The following is a 25,708-nucleotide window of genomic DNA, read 5'->3' as shown; positions in this document are numbered from 1 at the left end:
AATATGGCAGTCTAACATCACCCTTATCCTGGTAGTAGCAACCACCCTGTTTTGTGTCACCTTTTCTTCAGAAAACACCCCTAGAGGCAGCTGCAACCTCACTTGATCATTCCCTGTTTAGAAAATGTGAAAATACTTAATGAATCATTTTGGGGAGGTGTGACCTGTGGGATGCAAATGTGTGGGAGTGTTTGTTTGTTGAAAGCGTCAGAAGGGGAATCACTCCATTATGTGAGTACCACTGTCAAAAGGTGGGAAATCAGCATGCTCCGAAGTTTCACTGAACTTGGATTTTTCTCCCATCTATCTTTTCCTTTAAGGTATTTAATTTTGGAGGAGCTCACAAAGAGAGGAGAAAAACAGCACTTAAATTCCCAGGATTGCCTTTGGGGGATCGATCCCACAGGTGAAAGAGGGAACTCTTTTAATAATCTTTGCAACATTTAATCCCAAGAAAGTGCAATAAAATCATCTTCCACTGAGAGTTGGCAGCGTATTTTTTCCATAACAAGACCCGTTTTTAGTTTCTTTGTACTGCAGTCTGATTAAGGCTGTATTGAGTTGACTGAGGAGAGTAAAATCTGGTTTTGACAGATGTTTCGTATGATCTGAAGAGTACAAATACTCCTGCAAGATGACAGACGGCTTGTTTACATAAGAAATCTATTTTTTTTAATTACAAAAAAGGAAAAAACCAACAAAAATACACAAACACAAAGCAACATTCGGATCAGTCATTCTGATCAAGGCAGCGTCAATTATTAGGCTGTAAAGGGAACTGATGACTCAACTTAGGCACAGCACTGCGGCGATCTCCGAATTTCGGTTTCATAACAGATTCTTTTCAGGAATGCTTTTCATTCATGCCTGACATTTAAACATGTCTCTGGGAGTGTGTATCATTTTGCAATGGGTATGCGAGAGACTGGTGTGTTCTGAGTGGTTGTGTGGAATTTGGAAGGCATTCCTGTACTTTGATGGGACACCCTGTGGGAGAAGAGTCCTTTGACCCATCGCATTGCACACCCAGACCATACCTGCACACCACCAGTGTCGTTACCATGGTAAATTTACAGATAAGTTCACATCAGTAAAACCGAAAAGCTCTTTGATTCAGAAAGCAAAGTGTTTTGATGAGATCCCATGCTTAGTAATTCCAGCGAGTGCGCTTGCTAAAGTGGGTGAGTCAGAAATGGAAATGCAAAGCAATTCTCTGAACAGTGGCCGGAAATCAGCTTTGAAAACTGAAACAAAGCCCAGACCGCAGTTTTATCTATTTACTTAACAATTGTAGATCTGCGAAAATCCCTTTGTCTTTGGGACGCATTTTGATTCCTCTCTTGTAGCTCTGGTGCGATCTTTAGGCTGGGTGATCAACTGTGTCAGGACTATGTTCACGTGTCTTAATTTTTTGGTTTAAAAAATTGAGTTCCCTATAAGTGGACTCATTGCCTGTGATGCTGCCTGATTCTCTCACGGCTTGGAGTGGAAGTTGGTGGAAGTATTAGGCAGGATGGGATGTTGTAATATTTGAGTTAATGTAATACTGAGGAAGAAAACTAGGAGAATTGAGTGGAGTAACTCAACCGCTTATCACCCAGTGCATAGGTTATATATATATAGGTATGGCACAGTGGGCTATTTGGCTGCTCTGGCACCAAACACTCATTGTTTTGTGGTGGTCACAGCCCCTCTGTTTTTAAGGAAATAGCCCTCTGTGGGGAGAGAGCAGAAGAGGTCATGAGTGTTTTTGTGTTAATAGTGGTAGTCTTGCTGCAAAAAAACTTAAAAATCAGCATATTGGATGATAGGTAGCAGCATTCTGGTCCTCATTGCACACCTTTCCTCTCTGCTGGCATCTGAGTACCTCCTACTCATACTTGAGAGCGAGTTTGGATGCTTTGGACTTGTCACGCAGCCTTAGACAGCGTAAGAACTGCTTTCCTGGAAGCTGTAGTGTGGTCTGAGGCCCACTAGTGTAAATCATGGTGGAGTAAGACAAAGTAATAGATGTGTTTAAGGGACTTGCAACGCCCACGGCAAGGTTGGTAAAGTAGAGCTTCTTTCAAAGAGAAGACGATTTGATGATTTTCCTTAAATACTGTTTACCTAAATAAACAAATATAAATAAATAATGCATATTCATGGCTTTGACTAGAGTAAGTAATGTTGAAATGTTTACCTCTCCTGAGGATAATTTTTAAGGGTGGGGTGCAGCAATTAATGATAAAACATTTAGATGAGATTACGGAATATTCTGATTGGAACAGTAAACATTATGCTAGAAATAAAAGCACATAAACTGTCTTGAATAAAAAAAAAAAAGAAGCTATGCTGTCTGAAGTAACACACTGAGTAGAAGCAGTTTGGGTGAAGGGGCTGTGGCCTTGGTGCTCTTTAATATCACAGGGACGCTTCTTCAGTCTAAGAAGCATAGCTGTGGAAGAAAGTCCATCATTTCCAGTCTGGAAAAAAACTATACAAATATTGGCATCCACACAGATTGGTGTGGCAGAAGTAACACCTGTCAGCACTACTTTGAGGCTTGGGTCTGTTGATTCTTAAGCCATGTATTTCACCTGTTTATATCAGTAGTAAACAAAACCTTCATTTGCATTGTGAACCTCCTCCCCCTCTATTTTGCACATTCCTTTGAATGAAATTCTTTGCTCAGCTGAGAGTTTGAAATTTGAACTCATCCTTTCATGTCTTTTGGCTATGGTTCCTTATCTGGTTAATCAGCTCAAAGAGAGCCAGTGATGTGTTCAAAGATTTCTGTGACAGCTGCATACCATTAGGCTGAATGATTAAAAAAACCCCATAATTGTAGTTTAGCGCAGTAAATACAGATTGGTCTTTCAGTTTAACATACGGTATCAAGCAAACTGAGCCTCTGACAAGAGACCTGCTGCTTAACCCTGTGCAGACCAAGCTGGTCTGCCCCGTAGCCCCACCTGCCTCCAGCTATTTCGGATCAGCAGAGGAGTGCGATCGAGCGATATGGTGTATCTGCCCTGCTGCACTAGGTTGGGCACGAAAAAGAAAACAGAAGATGGGCAGAAAGTAGGTAGAAGCACTGAGGTAACCTGTAGGGCCAGTAGCCTCAAAGCCCCTCATGCAAATAGGGTGGGCTCTCCTTGCTCATTGAGGTGTCTCTCTGCAAACTGCTGTTCTCTGTGAGCCATTTTCTAACTTGGGCGTCTTTTGGAGAAGAAGGCTTCCAGACCTCATCTATACCAAATTGGTTCCTTCTAAGGTAGCATCAGAAGTGTTGGGGCACTCACAGGTGCCTCACAAGCCCCATGTGCTTCTGGCACGTGTGCCCTGGATGCCCTCTCATCTAGAAACTGAAAAGCGGCTTTGCTTTGGCTGGAAATGCGGTCTTACTATTAGATGTGGTGGAGTCTTTGCTTATGTCAGTTGCTAGTGGAAGTCCTTGGCTGTTCTCTGCAACAGAGGAAGTTGTCAAGGAACGAGTACTGATGGATGGGCTGCCTTGTTCCCAGCACAGATGGAGAGAGTTGACAAAGTCCAGTTGACTTTGGTCCTTGTGAAGCATCATCACAGCTGCTTCTGGCTGATAAATTTCCTCAACCACATTTTGTTTCTCACTGCCGTGAATAAACCTTTTCCCTGAAGCATCTGCCTGCTCTGCAGGATCTGTGAGTGGTGTCTGTAGCCCAGAAGACGAAGGTGCTGATGGTGGCATAAAGTGTCTTGTTGGTCTATCTCTCCTGTAGCAGAAGGGGTGTGGTTTTATAAGCATGGTGCATTTTCCCCATTGAAAGAATCTTTCTGGATTCACCTCAGAAAAACTTCTGTGGAGCAGACAGATCCACCTTCATCTTCACCTTTCTTTTTTTCACAAGGGTTTCTGGAAGTTTCGGCTGCACGCCTTATGGCCAAGCCAGCAGGAGCAAGGCAACCAGAGCCTCAGCGGTGTCTTGCAGGTTGAGAACATGTTGCACACATGGAGTGCACAGAACAGTAAACCCGATATCAGATCACAACTAATTATCTGTGTATAAAAATTCCCCTGCTTGCCGTTTTGCCGTTAGAGGCTCACTGGTAAGATTTATGACTCTGGCTAAAATGAACTACCATTTCCTTTTTCTCAGCATTACTGTGCGTGGCCTCTCTGGCTTTTCTTGTTAAACAGACTAGAGTTCACCCAAAACAGAATGTATTTTTGAAGCTCTTTCCCACCAACATTCTACTTCTTTTTATATTTCTAACAACCACTGAAGAATACCCACAAAATGTTTTCAGGTCTTTTGACTTTCCCCTGCTTGGGGCAAGGGTGAAGACAGAGACGCTAAGAGGCAGCTCCTTCATGGGAGGTGCAGTGTTTGCCCACTCTCAGCCCCACCACAGCTTGTGCAGACTCACAGTAGCTGCGTACATCATACATCGGCATGGGCTCCCTCTTAATAGTTGGATGTGCAACTGTTGCATCCAGGATTTACATGAGCTAAAGGATAATTTCCTCACTTCATGCTATAAAACTTGGGGAACCAACGGTACAACTTGGAGAAAAGTTGTATTTCTCTTGTCCTCATGTTGCACATACATGTCCTTGTTTTACAGGCTGATGAAAATGAGACCAGTGACTGAACTTTCTGAACTGCATGGCTGACTTCACCCTGAATCACCTGAAAATTAGTTTGTGTGATGCTGTAAGACAGTAGGGTTTTTTTTCTGAGTACAGAGTTAAAAAGGGAGCAATGTTGAGCTGCTACCATCTCTCCCAGTTGCAGTTAGACATAGTTATTTTTGTATTAAAGCTTGGAGGAAAACCGGTAGAAATGCCACATAAACCTTCCCAAAATAAACATTTGTGTTAATACTTAAATATTGTTCATCTTTCACAGCATTTACTTATCTGTTTCCCACATGCTGAACCTTATGGGAAGTTTTTGTGGTTGACTGTGGCCTGTTCTTTCATTCTGTATATTAACTGTTTTCGCAATTTGCATTTTTTAAAAGCAGTTGGCAGTAAAAGTCTGACTGTGATAATCATTCAACACAGGAACATCCTTTCAGCATGGCAGGGCAGGGGTGTGTTGTCATGGTTCACATATGTTGGGGCAGGAGTCTTGGAGAATAAACCCAGTGAACTGCATCATTCTGTGCTGCCCTGGGAAGCATCCTTGTCTGAGAGACCCAGCGCTGGCTATTCCAGTATCATCTTCTGAGATGCCAGGCTCAGGAACAGCAGTTTCATCCTTGTCACGGATTTCTCCTGTTTGCATGTGTGTTAACCAAGTTCTCCAGCCCTTAAGGAAAAATAAGCCAGATATCTGAATTTTCATCAGATCGGACACAAAGTATTAGGCTGTGACTTTTGCTGTCTGCTGGTTTTACTGCATGGGGTATAAATACTCATATCATGTAATAATGTTGTTGTTGGGGGGGTGACTCTTTCATGAGTCATACCCCCAAGTTAAAATGTTTTCAGTGGTAACTTTAAGTCAAGTATATTCCAATGAGAAAGTAATTCAGGTTTTACATAAAAAGATTTACAAGTTCCCATGGTGATACTCTTGAACTACAGACGTATGGCTCTCCTAGCCCATCCTGGCTGATGTGTTGCAGAGCTAACTGCAACCAGAGGAGAAGGAGGGGTGGAAAATTCCCCCTATGCACATCCTCCAGCTCCTCTGAAGGTTTTCTGTTTAAGTCTAGTTAGTTTGGTTTAGTGTAGCTCAGGAAAACCCAGTTTGCAGACCCCTGAGCACTTCCCTGGCTGGCACAGGGCAACAGCAGCCAGCAGCCTGCAACCAGCCAGTGATGGTTGTCTTGATGCTTCTCTTGATGACTTCAGTCATGGTTTCTAGCCAGACTGGTTCCTCATGTTGTTTTGCCGTTATCTGAGGGAACAGCTCAATCTCATCTCCTCTGACTGTCGGCACAGCTCACCCAGATGGGGACCACTGCAGAGCTGGTCCTCGCAATCCTGGGATGGGTACCTCCCTGTTTCTGGTCCATACGTCCTTGGTTGTGCTGGTCTTCTGCATCCCACCTCTGGACACCAGGGAAAAAGCTGCTGTCCCCTCCCAACTCCTGGTTTTGCCTGCCCCTGGGTAAACGGTGCATGTGGGCACAAGCAGGAGTGATGGATGAGCATGTTCCTTCCCTTTGGAATAACCAAACTGGTTATTATGAGGAAATTAAATGCACTGAGGGTGAAGCAGACCATGTATCTTTTCTGACATAGGTATCGATATCATCTTGGGTTTAATTTACAGATTTCAGGGAGAGATCACACACTAGATGTCAGAAGCACTGCAAATGCCTTCTCAGCCTTAGGCGACCCTTCAAGCAGTTGTAAGTTACAAATGTTCCAATGAAGCTATTTCACATAGAAAGAAATATTCTTCAGCTTCACTCAAAAACTCACAAAATGTAAAGAAAACATGTTTGGTAATCTATGATGGTATTGCATGTAACAAACCGGGATCCTTGACTTCACTGGTACCGGTTTCTGCACACATTTGTTTATGAAACATCATTGCACTCCACCAAGTGCGGCACTGCTTCAGAAAATACTAACTCTTTTTGCACACCTGTGCTCACTTCTTCTTGCTCGCAGGTGTGCAGCCTTCCTTAAATTTTATTTCTTCTCCTGTCCACATCTGAGAGAAGCTCACCAACTTCTGTTGTTGTATGGGTTCACTTTACTTAGCCCTAATTTTACCCGCCTGTAGTGAACATTGGGATAAACACTGTGTATTTGTTGCATTTGTGTATCTGTTGCTCACCTCTGTCATTGCCCACCCAGCTTCTCCAGTTTTCTTGGGCAGGACTACATGAATTTCTGTGTCTGAAACATCTTTCATGATAATCAGAGTAATACCCAGGCACATTCATTGTGCTCTTCTCACCTTTCTTGGTTTGTTCATTGCAAACTTACCAGTTTTCCTCCTCTCAAGCATTAAAACCCTATTAAAAACAAACCCTCTCTTTGAAATGTTCTCTCCATATGACAGAAATCCAAACTGGAAGATGTTTTATTGCTTTTTCAACTTCATGCATTCTTCTACCAGTTTGAGTGTCTGATGTGTCTTCCTTTACGTTTGCATTCCTTAATGCTAATTTCAGCTGCCAAGCAATGCTGGAAGCCATCAGAAAGAAGGAAAGGTTCAAAAATGTGCAAGATGTTGTTAAACAATATAAGTTTAAAAAGACCAGAAAATTTTATAGTATCCAGTTTGAAGTATTGTTACTTTTCTAGATTTCTCTGCATAGTGTTAAGGCAGATGCTTATTTTTAAAATAAATATGAGTTTTTCTTGCAACCTCCAAGACTCCAGGAGCTGGGTCTTCAGGTTGACATAGAGCCATGATTTTGTGACCTCTCATGATCCTGTAACTGATGGCCCACATGTGCAGGTCTGTGCTGAGTGCTGAGACCTTGATGTGAGCAAACCTTGAAGCAGAGAGTGCATCTTCCCCTGCCTAGGATCTGGCTCTTCCCAATGCTGTAAACCCGGCCGATCAGCATGTTAAACTGCTGAAACTCCTCTTCGGTAGATGCACCGTTGGCTCTTCATTTCATATAAGCTCAATTTTCATGTATTGCTATAAGTTTGCAACTGTAACAGCAGTTTTGCCTTTAATAATTTGCCTGTTTCGGGAAGTCCTTTATTGAATGGAAAGCATGAAGAACCCCTCGTGTTGAGCGTAGGCGGGGGTTAGGTTTCATTCTACCCTAAGCTGACCCCTGGGCAGAGAGATTCCTGCTTTAGTCTTTTAGATCATGTGTAAAACCTGATGCTGGCTGGATCATCACACGCAGGGCAAGAATATCTGGGGAACATGGGGCGAGATATGGAGTGAGACATTTGCAGAAGGGAATGAAATGCTTGGGATGCAGCCTCATGCTTTTTACAGCAGTGAACATCAATCAGCCCTTCTCAGAAAAGCTTCAGTGGTGCTGAAAGTCTTCTCTTCCCCCTCCTTTTTTTTTCTGTTTTCCTGTTCCCCAGTTCTATTTATTCTCCTTTCCTTCTGATATGCTGGGGCAAGTGCAATTTTAGCTCAGAAAACTACCTTGTCCGTGAAAACACAGAGCCTTCCCTGGTTTCATTCTTTTGGCCATTGAGTAAGCAACAGTTATTTTTGTTCTACTAGTGATTTATGACTGAACAGAGTTTATATTTTTAGTTTTATAGGCAATTTAGGTAATGTGTATTTGTGACCATAAATATTTGGCACTGTTCTGGCAATGAACATTATACCCAATTGGAGAAAACTATATGAACTGAAGAGACATAAGCATTATGTTCCTAGCATAGTCTCATGAGTCTTTTCAAGCACCCAATTAGGTTTTCCTTAAAGATAGCAATATTTTGAGCATCTGTTGGTAAATCATCTAGGAGGGTGCCATCCAGAAGAAATAACCTACTTTTTATAAGGGAACCAATTCTCTTGGAGTAGAATGCTGTAGGATCAGTGCTCAGAAAATACTGAACTTTTTTACCAGGAACAGTATAGAAAAAACAACAACCAAATCTCTCTCATTTGCACTGTTTTTTATTATTTTTTTTACTTTTTTATGGAGTCATAAATAACCATTAGTCATAAATAGACATAGTAGACATGTCTTGAGAAACCAGAACTTTTATTCATTTTGCAAATTTTGGAAAAATAATAGTAGTTTTAAAAAAAAAAAATCTAAATTTTTGGGGTTTATCCCCCTTCATCTAGCTTTAGTTTGTGGTAATTCTGCAGACACAGCCTTTGCAGTGATCCTGGTAAGATAGATACATGCCACTGCTTGTTCTGCTGCTGTCCCCTTCAGTTCAAAAGAAAACCATCTTCCTTTCCACTCCCATTTGCCAACTTCACTCAAGTAAATAGTACTTAAGTATTCAAATGTTTTTTTACAAGGAAAATAGTAAAGTGTTGGACACTGGCAACTTGAAAACCCCTGTAGCTTAAAAATAATTACTTCTCCTTCCACAAGTATTTCTTCCTCAACTACTTCAGAGTGTGACCGCTTCCTTCATAGATGGGGGAAGCCTTTTCCGGAGTCTGGGATTGGGACTGTGTGTTGTGTGGGATCTGGGCAGTGCAGTGATGCTAGGACTCGGGTGCTGGGGGGTTCACCTCCCCTTTCCAGACCCCTGGCCCCAGCCCTGCTCTCACCAGCTCTCCCCATCCTGGAGTGCCTCCCCTCCAGCGACTGAGCCCTGAGCCCCTGGCACGGCTGTGGCAGCACAGTGAATTTGCTGTGGGCAGATGAACGCTTTATTCTCTCTCCAGTTTTCTTTTGACATGGCATGACAGGTAGCTTTGCTTTAGAGTGGCTGGAGGAATATGACACACATTGCATTAACCCAGGGGTACCAAACTGTGCTGATGGTGTTTATTCTCTGAAGCTCCCCAGAAAAAACAGAAACAAAGTAACAAATTTCATGTTTGATAAAATCAAAGCTTTGACAAAAGCCAGTATTAATTATTTTTTAAAGTCGGCTTGATAATTTTGCTGGTTTTGTTAGAACACCTTTCTGGTGTGATGTGCAGTTTCATAGACCACAAGGAGGTTTAGGTTGAGATTTAAAGCTTATCTATTTCTAATCCCCCTGCCACGGGCAGGGACACCTTCCACTAGATCAGGTTGCTCAAAGCCCCATCCAACCTGGCCTTGAACACTTCAGGGATGGAGCATCCACAACTTCTCTGGGCAACCTATTTCACTGCTTCACCACCCTCACAGTAAAGAAGTCCTTAGTATGTATGCATAAGTATGCACATACCTATGGTATGATCTGGTAGAATAGTCACAGAAGTGTTAGTTTATCTGTTCTGCAGTTCTTCTCAGGGGCCTCATATGTCTGGGCACTATATGAATGCAAGGAAAAAAGTCTTTGTTGCACAGTATCTACAGCTTAAAGGTTGGAGGAGGTATGTAATGGGCATAATCTAATCATCATGTTTGACATAAAGACCTTCTGTGTTTAAAAAAAAAAGGCATCACAACTTTTTTTTTCTAGAATTAAAAGGAAAAAACAAAGAGGGTTTTATGAAGATTCAGTGCTTGATTTTTTTAATGCCTGATTTTATTTTATTTTAGGTTGCTACAACTGAGTTGCCAGAACATTGGCCTACAGAACTTTGGAGGGTCACTTAATGGATTGCTGCAGCCTCTTAATTTCTCCATTGATCCTCTTCCCTGCATCGTGAGAACATTTTAGCCAGCACAGAACCTAGAAAAGTTACATGTAAGTCATGATTCCAATTCCTTTCTATTTAAAGAAAAAAATGAAAGAAAAAAAGAGAAGAAAAGGTCTTAGGGAGTCAAAGTGGAGGCAGTAAATATCACACTTGATAAAAACACTGTAAAAGCTGTAATTCAACTGCAAACATTAGGTGGTGAATAAATTGCTATTGGAGTAGTTACTTGTCTTTTTAATGTAGATAGTGATTGTCATTTTGAAGGCTTTTCTAAGTGTTCTGCTACAACAGTAAACCACAGTAGTTCTTAAAATAGCTCTCTTTACCCCATTGCTCTAACTACACTTTGTTTTTCTCTGCAACTGGCTAAGTGTGTGTAGACCTACCTTGGTGTGCTGTTCCAAAGCTGCACGTGCTCCACATGAGTTTGGAGGCTATCATTTGCCCAGCAGGACTGCAGGCATCCCTGTATTTCTGCCATAATAAAATCCATATCCTTTTCCTTTGGGGTTCCCAGAATACTTCCCTCGGAGGAGCCCTGATGTTGCTTCCTCTTCCAGCCTGCTGCCTCAAAACGCTCTGTAAGCATCAATAACACCTTCATTGCCACCTTCAGCAACTTCCAGGTGGAATTAGGTGCTCCATCTAATTCCATTTGTAGCAAGGTGGATAGAGCTGTGCACAGATCTTCGAGGGACAGAGGAGATTGAGGGGACTGCAGACTCCTTCTTGGCTTCTCAGTCCGTGTTGTAGTTCCCAGTGCATGTTGTGCTTTGATTTTTCTCTCAGGATGGGGAGGGACTGTGGTGCTGTGCGCATATTTCATCCCCCTTCCCAAAATGGCTAAGTCCTCCTCTTAAACCTTGCATAGCATCAACCTGATATGGAATTGGTGGGCTATTCTAGAGTAGAGAAATTGGTTTGACCCTTTGTAATTTGTCGGAAGTTCTAACCCTAATTCTGTGTTCTGAGGTGGAAGAAGCTTCTGGACCATTATAAGGATGGCATGGATGTGGTGATCTGTGCTGTCTGGAGGGTGGTGTAACCCAGAGCTGCCACGTTCAGGACAAGGCTTGAGCACAACCTAATTTCACTGATTTTTAGAACAAAACCAAATCTCCTTGTGGTTAAGAGGTTTTTATCTTTGAGATGGTGGTGTAAAACAGCTTGGCAAAAGGAGATAATACAGAATTATTATTCACAGTGTGGCACAGTGGCCCTTGTTTGTTCACTGCAGTAACAAATTCATACAATGCAGTTTAATCAGAACAGGGCAGTGAAGCTGACCACAGCACTCCTTGCTGGTCAGTTTTTCTTGAATGCTTAGTCACACCACTTTTAATCTTAGGAACTGATTTGTAATACTACTTCTAAAAACCTGTGAGTGTTTTGAAACTGAAGCATTTACATTAGAAGTATACCTTCATTTGAGGTGCTTTTATTTGCTTATGGGACAATAAAAGATTTATTTAAAACAAGAAAAGTCTTTTGCAAAAGGAGGATAGTGTTTTAAAGAGAAGGAAAATTTTTTTCTGGTATGACGAGCAAAAATAATGGTGAAGAAGTAGGCAGTGGAGAAAGTCTGGGTAGAAATCGACTGTCAAAGAGGCCTTACAAGGTCTGGGTTTGATTTTGTTTTCCAAAAAAGGGAGAGTGTTGCCATTTCCTTATGGGCTTGGCAATATATGGTGCAGTTATTAATCAAATCCCCGATAGCAGGAATCATCTGACTACAGGAAGATTTTGATTCTGTCTTGAAATTTGTTTTTAGTGCTTGTCTTGAGGGAAGAAAACTTGAAAATATGAGTTGTAACAGCTAGGCAGGCAGAAATAACTTGTTGTTCATTAGTCCTGCTTAGCACTGTTCCCATGAGGTTTGGAAACCTTATTCACAATTTTTTGCAGGCTTTTGAAAAGCTTATCATTAGGCATCTTGTAAATTCACTATTAAAAACACTTCCAGAGAAACAAACTTTAAAAATATCATCCTTGTTAGGGACTTGAAAAAGCAACCAGAAATTAAGTAGACATAAATGGGGAAAAAAACCCTCTCTCTCATTCCAAGAGGTGCATAGGAAGTTTTGTCTTGCTTCTTATTCTGCTACAAATAATCAGACGTCTCCATTTCCAACAGTAAAATTGGGTCTGACGACTGAATGAACTTGAAAATCACTGTAAGGATATAGGAGCCATCATCAAATATGTGCTTTCCTTACCTTTCTTTTCCTTTGGGTTTATTTTTTTTCTTTCTCTTTTAAGTGCATCATTTTTAAAACATGGTGTGTACTCTTAACTCCTAGAAAACACAAGCATCACCTCACAGGTTGTTGGCTGCGGTGGCACCCGTTGTGTGTGCGGCTCTGTGCCAGCACAGGCAGATGCAAGGGCAAGCTGCTGGCTGCTTATTTGATTTCTCAGCGTTTCCCACTGTCTGGCTATTTTTGATGACAGACTCTGCTTGTAACAATTACCTTGTTATAGCAATTTCCGTAGAAAGAAGTGAACTTTCCCTTGTTAATTAGCCCTGCTGGAAAGAGCAGTTGCACGAGGTTGACCCAGCTGTAACAACTGTGATGTTCTTGCTTTTCCCAGGGTGCAGTGTATTTCATAAACAAGTATGGCTTCCCCCCATTCCTTTATTATTTAGTTTTTATAATACTACTAGAATGCTGATTGATATGATCTCTATAAAAATAGTACTTACTGATGTTTGAATTCAAAGCAGAAAATACCTTCCATGTTCTGATGGAGCATATTGAAAAACCCTGTTATGGTGCATGTGCCAAGATGCTAAAATAACACATTTCTCCAGGTCCTCTGGGATTTAATGCTGGGTAGGTTAGACTGGGTGTATTATAATGAAGGTGTACAGGTTTTGGGGAGAATCTGTACTCTTTGCTGAGTAACTCTCCATTTGTTATCCCCAATAGTCAGGAATGGCGGAGTACATACAGAGCTTTGCTCGGGCACTGGGGACGTGGCTGTGCCTTGGAGCAGATGTTGGGGCATGGCTGCTGGCATCCTAGCAGAGACAGGGGACTATTCCTAGTGGTAGCCATGCTCTGTTCACATTTCTTGCTTTGTTTTATGAGTGTGTTTTCCTTTAAAAGAGGCAAAAATAGCATCCCAATCAATGTCATTCTGCTTCTAATAAATAGACCTCATTGGTACTGCTTATCCAATATTGAAAATTCAGCAAGGTCCAATAAGTGCCTTATACAGGATAAAAAAGTAAGACAACCCAAAACTCAGAAAACTCTGTACAGCAATTTCATATTTTCTAGATATGAGTTCTTTGGAGTATTTAAGAAAATTTAGAAAGATTTCTTGAAATATATCCTATGGCCATCTGTAGGCAGATGTAAATAATGAAAAATTTTAATATGCAGATTTTGATGCTTAAGTGTCTGTCACCCGCCTACCACCACAACCTGGGAAAAATGTATCTTTTTTTTAAATCTGCACTTAAAGGTCAGGTAATTTGACAGACTTAAGAAGGAAATCAGATTTCTGAAGGCAAAATCACATATCTTTGAACACTGACTTACCAAACACTGCTAGCTGTCAGCACCAAACCCTCTGCCTAAGGGCTGTGGCCATACCTGAGGACATAGTTGGGTTTATCCTACTGGATGTGTGAGATGTGACCACATCTGCATTTCATTATATTTCTGTTGGAGTGCTGGTTTTATTACAGCAAAGGCATTTTCTTACCCATTTTATGGTACAGGACTCTGTACCTTGTGCACCAGTGTGTGGAGCATCTCCTGCCTCGGGGACCTTCGTGACCTGCAATGGCATCCTGTCCTGGGCATCACGCTCACAACTGCCAAAAAGCACTTTCCTCAGATCTAGGGGAAATCTTCTTTGCCAAGAAATAATCCAGTTACTCCTGGTGCCCCAATACCCCCCTCTTGAGGATACACAAAGCCATTGACCACTGCCAACACTGCATCAGTCCCTCAGTGTGATCGGGTGCTCCTCAGCACCATTAGTGCCTCTGTACCTGAAGCAGACTGCACCCCCAGCATGGGTGGCTGGGGACAACTTTTGATAAGTGTTTGCTGCAAATATATCTGTTGACTAAATATATTTTTTAATTAGATGTGCATATGCGTGTATATGTAAATTAAACATACATATATATAAGCTACATATATGTATGTATATATAATGTTTAAATAAAATATTTATCTGGACAAATATAATCAGTATGGTCTGAAAAACTCCAGCTTCACACACAGCTGCTGCGCGTGCACACGTGTGTGAGTGGTGAGCCAACATCCCTTTCTAGAGGTTTCTGACCAAGATTCCCATGCCAAAGGCATCCCCATTTGGGTACACACAGCAACTGTGGGCTGTATGACCAAGAGGCACATTCTGCCTGTGTTTAGCTGGTAACAACAGAGGAGGATAGTGGTGTTTGTTGGAGCACAGCATGCCATATGAAACCAAATTATTCTGACACCTCTGCCCTTGTTGCCATTGACCACAGGTTTGTTTGTTCGTCACCCCAGTGGCACGACAAGCTGCGTGGACACGCAGTGTCATTGATCTGTTTACTCAGTGTTTCCCATGTGGTCACCGTGTTGTGGTGAGGACCTTTGTTTTTTGCTGTGGCAGGTGACAGCCCGGGTGTGTGAGTGTGCCAGCCCAAGGGACTGAGTCACAACCCTCCCTCCGACAAGGGCTGGCGGCACTTCCCTTTATCCAGGGCAGTGAGATGATGGCCCATCTCTGCAGGACGTACCTGCCCCTACGTTGCTTTATTTTTTTTTTTTACATAAAAGTCTGAGAGATGGTGATGGCAAGACCAACTTTCTCTGTAACCCAAACCAGTGAAAAGTAAAATCCATCTCACCGCATCAGTTTTGTTTTCACTGCTGGTTCAACATCTCCCCTCCCTCTGGCAGAACCCTGCACAGTCATTCAGCGCCCGGCTTGGGGGTGGTGTGGTTGTTAGCTCAGTGGTGTATGACCCATTTATTTTCATAATACTTAGATACCCGTGCTTCTGCAGCATTCAGCACACAGGTCCTGCGACCTAAATCCTCGGCAGAAAAGCACACACCTGATTTCAGCAGCGTGCGTGGAGAGCAGCTGGCTCTGCCCTTGGCTTGTCGGGAGCTGCAGGAAAGTGATGCGCTTTTCGGTCTAGCGGGCAGTTGATGAGCAAGGGCAGGTAAAGGCACATTTTTCTGGTGACAGCATTTTGTCTTCGATGATTTATTTAAATATTGATTGCTAGCTGATAGGACATGTTTCCTGTTATGATGTATAAAGAGTTGAGACATAAAAGCATTGTATTGGATGATTTTCGCTCTGTAACAACTTACAGTTCCAGCGACACCAAGGTGATTAATGGCACAAGATTGTTCATTCTGACCATCCCCAGATATGGCATCACCTATCATCCTGTTGAGTCTGGTTTTAAGATGGACCTTTTTTCCTTTATTTCTTTTTTACTCAGATAGTTAAATTAGTTTTCTGCAGGTTTTCAGATGATAATTAGGTTCATACTCATGTTACTTTCTGTAAATGGAAACAATCAGGCATAGGATACACAGGAGAGTAAACTGGCATCATAGTAGACCTGAGAGTTTTAGGTATAAAATTAAAGAGTAATTTGCAAAGTGACTTAAAGTAAAGTGGATTTAAACACAATGAAATCATCCTTGACAGCAATTTGTTTGAAGTTCTTCTACTGTTATGAGTGTAAAGGGATTTTTTTTTTAATTGCCAGTTTCTGGGTAGAGTATTCAGCATAATTTCTCACAGGTAAGTGAAGCATTAACTCCTTGTACCTCGGTAGTTTGGGCAGTGGGGGGAGAAACTGAAAGTTAGGGGGAGGCACCTTCTCTACTTCATCATTTGAAAATCAGTCAGGGGTCAGCTAACTTAGAGAAGGACTCTACCAGGTAACTGAGATAAAAAAAAACTATTAAACGCATGAAAACGCAACAGGATCCTGGACAGTAGACAGCATGCAAATAGCTGTCTTCGATGTTTAACAGAATATAATAGCACTCTAGATAAACTGGAGAAAGAGTAACGGCATCCCATTTTCAAATGAGTTTGTTTTGCATCCCTTGTTCAGATGAGCCATGGGTTTTGGAGTTTTTGCATTTATATACTTTTGTTGTAGGTGTTGGAAGTGTGGGCGGCCATGAAAAAGCAGTGGTTACAATTAAGATTTTCCATTTATTGCCCTTTGTGTACAACTAAAAATAAGATTCAAATGCTTCAGTATTTGTAGAGCAAGCATAATACTTCCCTTAGCTCTGATGACTGGCTCGCCTGCAGCTTCATCTCCGTCTGGTGAGTGAGTCCTAGGCTTAATGCTTGTAAAAGGGTCTGTGTTGGAAGGGGAGTCAGAGCTTACTTGCAGTGTGATCTGGCTGTGTTAACTCATCAACTTCTTATTTAAAAAAAAAAAAAGAAAAAGTAGTTAGGCTTAGTGCATAATTAAGAGGTAGTGATGAAAAATTTAGGAAGAATTGTTCTGCTCTCTGGAAAAAGCAGCTTTGGAGAGGATTGAAAGATCTTTAAAGTTAACCTTTCAAAACTTCACTGGTATACCTGGAACTGTTGATCCAGAACTTCATCTTCTGGCAAAGAAAAAGGGAAAAAAAGGAAATCTATACAGATTTGTTTAGCTTAAGAAACAAATTCTCAGGGTTAACTTTTGGCATGTAAAATCCTTTGGTTTCCTCTTTAGGGTGACAGTATTGAAATATGCTGCCTTGGTAGCTTTTCCAGGTAGTTGTGCTGGTTCGGAATCCACTAAATTAGTTGCAGTATCTTGAGCTAGTTAATCTGTTATGACCACATTAATTGATACGTCAGCTCATGGCCAAGAGAAATATTAAAGAGAGATGTCAGTGTATGCAGGGAAATTCATAGCTTCATGGTGTCAACTGTGGTGCTGTCCCAGCTACACTCATTAAGTAGCAGTGGCATTTCCAGAGAATGAGTGTGCCTGTGCATGTGCATGTCTAATGTCATTCTTGCAATGGATGGGTAAGAGAGAGCATCCATCCAAGAACTGCAGGACCAAATGTAGAGGCTAAATGCTTGCTTTCTGCTGCGTGGCGTCTTCAGCATCATCACTTTCTTGCTTCATGACCTTCCTGACTTCGTCAGGCTTGGCAGAGTAGCAGAGGTGTCGGTCTTGAAAGCAAGCTGCGTAAGACAATAAGTTTTTGCTCTGAGTAACACCACGTGGTGCGGAGGATGTGGGGTGCTGGGGGCAGTTAGAGGCACATGCGCTTGTTCCATGGACTAGTCACGCTGTCAGTGGTGAGTCTTTCATCAGGCAATATGAAATCCCTTTAAATTTGCTTGGTGTAATCCTCCCCCTTTTCCTAGGAAAGCTTGGTGCCTGTCATTGCTGCCTTACTTTTGCCTTTTTGCTGAAACATGCCTTTTTGGTTTTATATCTGTGCCTGCCTGTTGGACCAGCCTGGATAGAGTACGAACAGCAAGAGAACTAATGCAGCAATGAAGACTTTAAATATTTCAGGTGGGAACAGGCAAAACTTTAGCAATAATTAGTTTCCCCCACGGGGGTTGCTGCAGGGAATTATATTACATCTGTTATAATCACCCGCATGTCTCAGTCATGTGGGTGACCAGATGCTGACAAGCAGTGTAATTGTTTGTTGTAATATTTTTCTGTGGAATTTTCTCTTTCCGGTACAGTTGTAGAGATGATTTTTTTCTCCCCGCCTGCCCTTTTTTTTCTACTGCTGTGCCTGCTTCAGGTGAGTTCAAACCTGATGGCTTTGAAGATAACAGCAAGAGAGAGTGCAGCATGTGTGTCATATGGCAGCGGCACTCACGCCGCTCACTGCGGCTGCACTTTCCAGCTGGATGAGACATGCTGGTCTCTTCCAGAGGTGTCACCACACAGGCTATTTTTAGAGATGGCATATAGGGCGCATTGTGCAACTATCAGTACCCACTGCTGGGCTCTTCATTTTTTCCCTTGTATGGTGATGAGGTTTTTAAGGTGTTTAGCTTTCTCTTGAAGAGGTGGCAGGATCTCTTTTTTAACTACTTGTAGAGCTGCTCCAGGGAATCTGTGAAGCTGTGTTTTCTATACACAGTTTGAAGGGAACAGTCCTGCGTGTGGCCACTAAGTTAGGAATAGTGTTAAGTGACCCAAACAACATGGTTGAGATTTTCAGCTGAGAAGCTCTAACAACCTATTGGGTTGCAGAGCAGAACTGCTACCTCAGGAAACCCCCAGCTTGGGGGTTTTTTTAACTTTACCGCAGCAAACAAGCTGCACTCAGGCATTTTTACAGTTGTCATAAACTCTTTCTGTGGCTCTCAGTTTCTGGAGTCCTTTGAAGAGCCGCCTCGTGCTGTACAGGAGGTCCTGTGAGATGGGGATATGGTGCAGCCTCACAGTGAGAGCAGAGCTGGACACAGCAGCGGGCTGTTGGCTCATGGCTGTTGCTGCTGGAGGAGCAGAGCTGGCCGGTCACAGGCTCCTTACTGCATTGTTCAAATAATGCAAAAACATTAGCAGTGGAGATTTGCTGTAATGGTGTGTTTTAAGTGCATCTTTGCTCTGCCAGCTTCACTTTTAATGCACTCGGTTAAGGAATGCTTTGGAGGTTGCTGCTAATGGATGAATCTCTGAGAAAATTGGAATTTTCAGATAAGATTGACACTTTGGAGTGAGAAATATAAATCTAAGAAGAGTATTTCAGCAGAGGTTTGTAATTAGGAATGAATGGAGGGAATTTGTACGCGCAGTCTGTGGAAGGGCACAATGGAAGGTGAAATTGCACCCTCTGCGCTGAATGAGGGATGAAAGCCAATGTATCAGTGTCATGGCATGACAGTGTAGAGTATAAATGATACTGTCACTGAGTGCTGCAGAAGGTATCATGGGAATTCCACTCCAGTAAATTACATTACTTAGACAGACCTGAAGGCATTGTGTCTGAATGATTGGAGAGAAAAAAAGTTGTCAGCACAAAGCAGAAGATATTATAGAACAACTGACTGCAGGGTTGGAAAGCAGTGTTTTTCTGATGTTTACCATGCAAAGCTTTTCAGATGCTTTTAAATTTCTTTTTTGGTTGAATTACAAATGTATTGATGAAGCAATAGTGTTTTTTGAGATGGTGTCTGGAGTGGATACCAGCCTGAAGGTAAAGGTTTGAGTATGCATAGCTCCCATTTTTTCATTAGGAATCGGGACTCCTTCAGACTTGAGAAAAATCTGGTCATATGTTCCCAGCTCAAGCAGTGTTTTTATGTGTTGCTTCATTTGACTGAGGACTTGCTTTTTGGGCTGAATTTTGCTTGTGGCATAACTCTGGCATAGGTTTGTGGGGAGAGGTGGGTTGTTGCTGTTGTCACTAGGAGATCATGGGACACAAACTTTATGGTGTCATTTAGAGGCATGGTCAGGTCCATGATGTGGGCAGGTGGGAAGGAGCATGATGTCATGATGACAATGCAGCAAAAATCCAGACACTTCAGCCCTTTCAGCATGAATACAGTGATCATGTGTATTCCTCACACTGTTCTGCTTGTTGCCCACCAAACCCCACAGTGATGGTGTTAAGTGGAATAGTTATTTCTGGCGATTTTTTCTCTGTAATGACCTATTACATCCACCCGCACAGGGGCAGTACCTTAGAGGTGGGGCTTAACTGCTTCTCTGTCTCTGACTTCACATGCAGACAACACCTGCAAGCTCCTGTAGTTTCCTAGTTTGCTCATGGATGAGACAACCCAGCTCCCACAGTTCTCCCAAACAGCTGTTCGATGATGAAATGGCTACTCCCTGAAGATGCTACATTTCGTTTCTGCAGTACATAATAACCTCTGCCTGTCTTGGGGCTTCTTGTAGAACTTCATCAGACTTTGTCCTGCTTAAAAAGCATATTTTTCCACTTGCCTACCCACAAAAAGCATCACTGAAAGTACATGCTATAGGTAATGAAAAGGGAGCAGGCTTCGTTTCTCCTCCCCAAAACTTGATTTTCAGCAAAGCCCACAGAAGGCAGGAGGATGGACATGCTGCACAGTTAAATTAGCAGTCCTTCACACAGGCTTCTTTACATGGAGATGCTGATTCAAGTTGTGGGAACATTAACGAGGAAATAGGGTCAAACTGAAAGGTGCTGACTCTAGGAAGGTTGCAGTTCAAATGCTTCCATAGAGGGGATTCAGGCCTTACAGCCTGTAGCTGGAGACCAAAGCATCAAACCCACAGACAGTGTGAAAAAGCAGTCAGGCATCTGTGGAAAAGATGTCCTGTGTGTGATGGGATTCAATAGCAGATAAATTTATTAGTGGGTCCTGATCATAGCCAAAGGTGAGTGGGAGGAAGGAAAGTGTAATTTCTATCTATACTTCCCACATTAGAACTGGTTTGGAGTAGCCCAGGGTGTAGGACTGTGTCTGTCTGTCTGTCTGTCTGTCTGTCTAAAAAGGGAATACTGCTGGTAGAAGTATTGAAAATTTTCTGTCACTCACTTCTCCTGTGATACTTTGTGTCAAAAGCTGGCATTTTGACACATCTCGGTTTTTGGATGTTGGGAAAGCAAATGCTTTTTTTTTATATTTAGTGTCATTCCTGCAGTCGTGATCAAGCCATGTTTTTAAAATGTGACTCTTTGTAGTCAAGCCATGGAAGACCCATTAGTTCTCACTACCTTAGCTATTCGCATGATACCATTTTCCTCTTCCCATGCTTGGTCCTACAGCATGAATACCTTTAACCAGCACCTGGGAAGTCATCATGGCCACTCATGGGAGTGACAGGTGCAAAACTGGACTCTTAAATGCTGAAAAGCACCGTGAATGCAAGAGTGGGATAGAGCAGGAGGAGGAATGACCAAACTCTATGCCTTAGGGAAGATTGGGAGACTTACCAGTATTGGTTTAACTGAGAGAGATATTGAGCTTGCTCAGTCAGATTGGTATCCCCCTCGTAAATGTATTTTGTTGTGTAAATGACTCCCTGCTGTCCCAGAAAATTATCACTATCTCTTCCTAATCTTATACACTAGATTTCTAAATGATCGATCTTGGTGCAAGAAAGCTGTTGTTTAGTAAGTGTAACTTGCTAACAAATCAGTGGTTTAATCTTAATTCTCACTGCTGGTGCTTTTGATAACACAGGGCTACAAAGTTTGACATCGTAGAAACTTCTCTATAAACTGATTTTCTTGCCAAAAAGCCATCTCATTACCATTAATTCCCCTCTTATCATTAGTGTTATTAAACTGCCTATTGATGTGTAAAAACTGCCATTTGCATGAAGTTCACAAAACTGCAGTAAAAGAGACTTTTGTTCTGACTTGGTAGGGAGGGAAAAAAAGCAGCTAAGTAACGCTAGTTCTACGGCAGAGATGCTCATATAAAGACATGTTCTGAACAATAAGATCGTTTATCCATGTATGACATAAGTATATAGGAATTTAAATAATGAGAGATCTTGTGAAATGCAGCAAAACGCACACCACTGGTATTGTGAAGTTTTCCTTCTCTAAAGCCCTATTCTCAGGGAAAAGCAGCTTTACTTTTGCTTTGAAAATCCATTATCATAAGCCTTTTTGGAAAAAAGCGTTTGTCTTAATGCAATATTAAAGCAATTTTACACCCTAAGAGCAGCTCTTTCATAAGGTAAAGTGCAGTCCCATGTGTGTATGTAATTGCCATTTATAATACTTTGCACAGCCCTAACTTCCCCAAAATTAAGAAAAACACTAACCTTTCTAGGCTTTCCTTTTCCTAATTGTTTTGTTCTCCTTGTCTTTCTTCCCCAAAATATTCTTTTTTTAAAATCCCTTCTTGGGAGAGAAAAAAAAAAGACACAGATTCTGGATTCATTGCAAAACACTGCTTGAAGGAAGCATTTTAAGAGTTTGGGTTAAAAAGTTTCTGCTTCTTTCAAACTGCATGGGTGACATTGCTATTTTGGGAGACCATGCCATCTGCTTGTTAACCAAAAAGAAGGGAAGATATTCCTAGTTCTAGTATAGATTTTTGGGTTGATTCCACATAAAATTCCCAACTGATCTTCGCTCCTATTTGCCCGCTCTATAAGTTAGGGGGAATGAGGCCACTCATCTCTTTTGCCTTCACAGCTCCCAGGGGAAAGATCCTCAAGCTCATGGTCCTGATTGAGTAAGACATGGTTGTTCACAACAGACACAGCCTGTCATGATGTATGAGGTCCATAATTCCTCTCTGCAGATATTAAAAGCTATGATGAGTAGTAAAAGAACAATATAGTGCCCAACGCCTGATGTGCCACAAGTGACTGCTACCTGCAGGTGAAGAAGTGGGTGTTTGGGAGAGGCTTCATTGGGTTTTGTTGGAGGAGTTTGGGTTTTGTTTGCTTTTGAGTAAGAAAGGGGGAAGACAAGTTTTCTGAGGTTTTGCTTGCTTTTGGGGGTAAAGTAAAGGAGGAGGACAAAGTTTCCTGGCCCACAAGTCAACCATCTACTAGGTAGTGCAGGTGGAAAAGGTGCAGGAACTAGAGAGGACAGTAAGACTGTTCTCCCCTAGGTGGAGAGGAACGGCAGGACTTGTATGGAGTGCAGATGGGTTGAAGGAAGAGGTTTACATGAGCAAGGTGGAGTCTATATATTATGTCCTGTTAGTCTGTGGAAATAGCACAGGGAAACGTGGAAATGTGAGAAGAGGTTACTGTAGTCCTCTACAGGTGATGAAGACATTTGTCTGAGAGACGAAAGATTTCAGTCTATCTTATATTGCTGGAGTATTTGCAAATACATATGTATCATCGTTACAGTATCTTCCTGACTGGCAAAATATTTCATCCAATCTCTGTTGACAGAAAAGATTGCCTACTGATAATTGCTTTGCTTAAGTGTCTGATAATATGCCAGAAATGAGAGCATTCTCTGTTAGGTCATCTTTAATTATGCATGTACCACCTGTCAGCTTTAAATCGGGAGAAGATTAGTTTTCTCATTGGATTTAGAATAGGGAAAAGAAGAGAGCCTTCAGCAAGAGGACTAGGCTGTTGCAAACAGTATCTATGGGGGAGTTTCACAAGCAGTCTCCTCATCATCTCTAGTCATGGATACCGCTGTTGGCACATGCAGAAATATTTGAAATATAGCCTAAGCTAGCTGCCGTAGCAATGGGTTTCGCAGGAAGAGGATTTCAGACCATCTGTTGCATTTTATAGTTTTCATCTTTCCCCATTTCAAAGGGAGAGGGAGAGCTGGGGTGGGGGAGGACACGTGGCAAGTCGTGGCTCCTTTGGCAGTGCTGGGAGGAAATCCCCCCCTAAAAACCATATGAGGGGGTTATTCACTTACCACTGACGAAAGCACACAATAAAACTAGTGAGACCAATGAAGACATGCCAAACTAATAGGAAATTAAGGGCTCAAAAGACTGAAAAATTATGAGAGCGGGTGCTTTGCCGAAAACCTTAACAGGGAAAGATGGTAAAGGTCTCTGAGGATATTAAATTAAGGGGGTTGCTATTACCAAGACTACTTACAATATTAAAAATTACGTTGGAGAGGAAATTTATCTTTGTACAGCGTGGGGAGGTAGTAATTGTTTGGAAATAGTTGGAGAGGTTTTCAGTTCATGGGAGAATACTAGCTGTTTATTTGGTACAGTAATAGATTTTAGGAATCTCCTTGGTTTTCTGGTCTCCTTTACTCCAAGGCTAGTTTGGTTGGTTGTCCTCTGAAATGCACCATTTGTACCAGAAAACAGAAATGGTCTTTGTTAGACTTCTCCACTGCTTTCAGCAGAAGAGAACATCACTTCACACTGTCAAATGTTGCTCCTGCTACTTCTTGCCTATGTATCTGAGTGGCCTGTGCTTCCCCCTCTGTGGGATTTTGGTTTTCCAGCTTCTGTCATCACTGCCTTAGCCTCCTGAAAAGAATTCCTAGACTGGTTAGCTGACACTTTCTTCGTAATACCTTCAGCCAGAGCTATTTCTGAAAATCTGGGATTTGGAACAGTAGGTCAATTTGTAAAACAACAAGAACGAGCGAAGAGGGACAGATGGCTGTGGATGCAAGAGCATGTTTCTGTTCAGCTTTTGCTGATGCTTCATTGTTGCATGAGCATTTGAGGCTGTTGTTTTGAATTGCTTAAGTGGTTGTTGCTCCTTTGCTGCAAAGACTGGCCTATGGCACTTGTCATGTCCCCCACTCCGCTCAGTAGGGCTACACAGCAGGCTCCCTCTGCAGAAGCTTGCAGTGCCTTTGCACACAAGGACATGGAAAGGATTTTGCAAGATGAGTGGATATTCTGCTGAGAAATCTGGCTGTGCTTTTCCTGACCTTTTCTCACAGCAACTGCCGTGGGTGAGGCTTGCCTGATGATTCCTTTGCTCAGTGTAAGGTTACCAGACTCACCTTTCTTTGTTATTCCTGTGTAAATGATGAGAACTTCTCAATATTCTGTTGTGCTGCAGGATTTTGCTCAATTCTGAAACAGATTCTGATGGATTCAGAATTGCTTGCTTCTCTCTCTCTGAATAGTGATTCCAGTAGCATCACCTCAATGTAGCTGAACTTTACTGAGCTGAAATGGAAAAGTGTGCGGGTGTGCCACAACCTTTTTTTCCCTTGCTCATGATTCATTCAGCCTTTCTTTCCACTCTCCTATTGCATGCTTAAAGGGCTCTCCAATCTTGTAGTGATCACTGGAAGACATCTCTTTTGTAGAGGTTCCTTCATTAAATAGAGGGTGTATGCATCTCCTTATCCTTGTGCTACTGCTGAGCTGTGCAGCACCACTGGGCACCGCGAGAGATGTCCTGTTAACCAGTTTGAGGAATGACCATACTTGAGTGAATGTAGTACTCTGCTTTTGTCTCTGAAAAACTGGGCAACTAGATGAAACTTAAGAATACCTGTAAGAATTGAAATACTTAAAACCATCTGACCTCTTCTGACTTGCAAAATGCAGCTTATATAGTCCTCAGGTCTGGCTGATCGTGGGGGCTCTCTCTTGTCCTGTATTTTACAGATGATTACTTAAACTACCTAGAGCAGTTTTTCTGGAAAACCTTCCTGTTCCCAAACCCAAGATGTCATTGGGTCCTATCTAATGACTACCTGCCCCTTTTCTCTCCTGGACTCTCTTCACTGGAGCTTGTCCGCTGCCTTGGTCACAGAAGGGGCTTCATCTATCCTCTTCATTTCCCACTGGGACACTTTTTTAACATTTCTCTTGTAACCTCTGGTGTGTTGCTGGTTTTAGGCTTCACATTTTTTTCCTTTCCCATTTCACTCTTTTAGAAACACTACAGTAAAGCTCTTCACATGTCAGATTTAGTATCTGTTATAGTAGAGACTCCCTACAGGATTCGTACTTTTCCTTCCATAGCAGTGCAACAGTGCTTGATACTGAAGCTGCTGAAATTCAGTGTGATGTGTTTACATTGAGCTATCTGACTGTATACACTGCTAATTTTAAGAGGAAGGGGAACCCTTCTTGGGATAATTAGTTTTGCCATGTTTATAGACACGATCTCTTACTGAAGCATGTTT

At 42.1% G+C, this 25,708-nt stretch overlaps 1 protein-coding gene across 6 annotated transcripts in view; it reads left to right on the top strand.

Annotated features, from left to right (window-relative positions):
* BACH2 (BTB domain and CNC homolog 2) overlaps positions 1-25,708 on the top strand; it is a 188,820-nt gene that overhangs the window by 96,785 nt on the left and 66,327 nt on the right. For 4 of the 6 annotated variants that reach the window (XM_027633581.1, XM_027633575.1, XM_027633557.1 and 1 more), the window contains 2 exons: positions 10,078-10,225; positions 15,199-15,360. The gene's annotated coding sequence lies outside the window, so the exon portion shown is untranslated. The remainder of the gene's footprint in view (positions 1-10,077; positions 10,226-15,198; positions 15,361-25,708) is intronic. The other 2 variants (XM_027633589.1, XM_027633564.1) reach the window with 1 other exon arrangement.

Source organism: Corapipo altera, unplaced genomic scaffold (genome assembly GCF_003945725.1).
Source record: "Corapipo altera isolate COAL_440 unplaced genomic scaffold, ASM394572v1 2b, whole genome shotgun sequence".
In the NCBI taxonomy this organism is placed as follows: domain Eukaryota; kingdom Metazoa; phylum Chordata; class Aves; order Passeriformes; family Pipridae; genus Corapipo; species Corapipo altera.
This window is presented reverse-complemented; position numbering and strand designations above follow the sequence as displayed.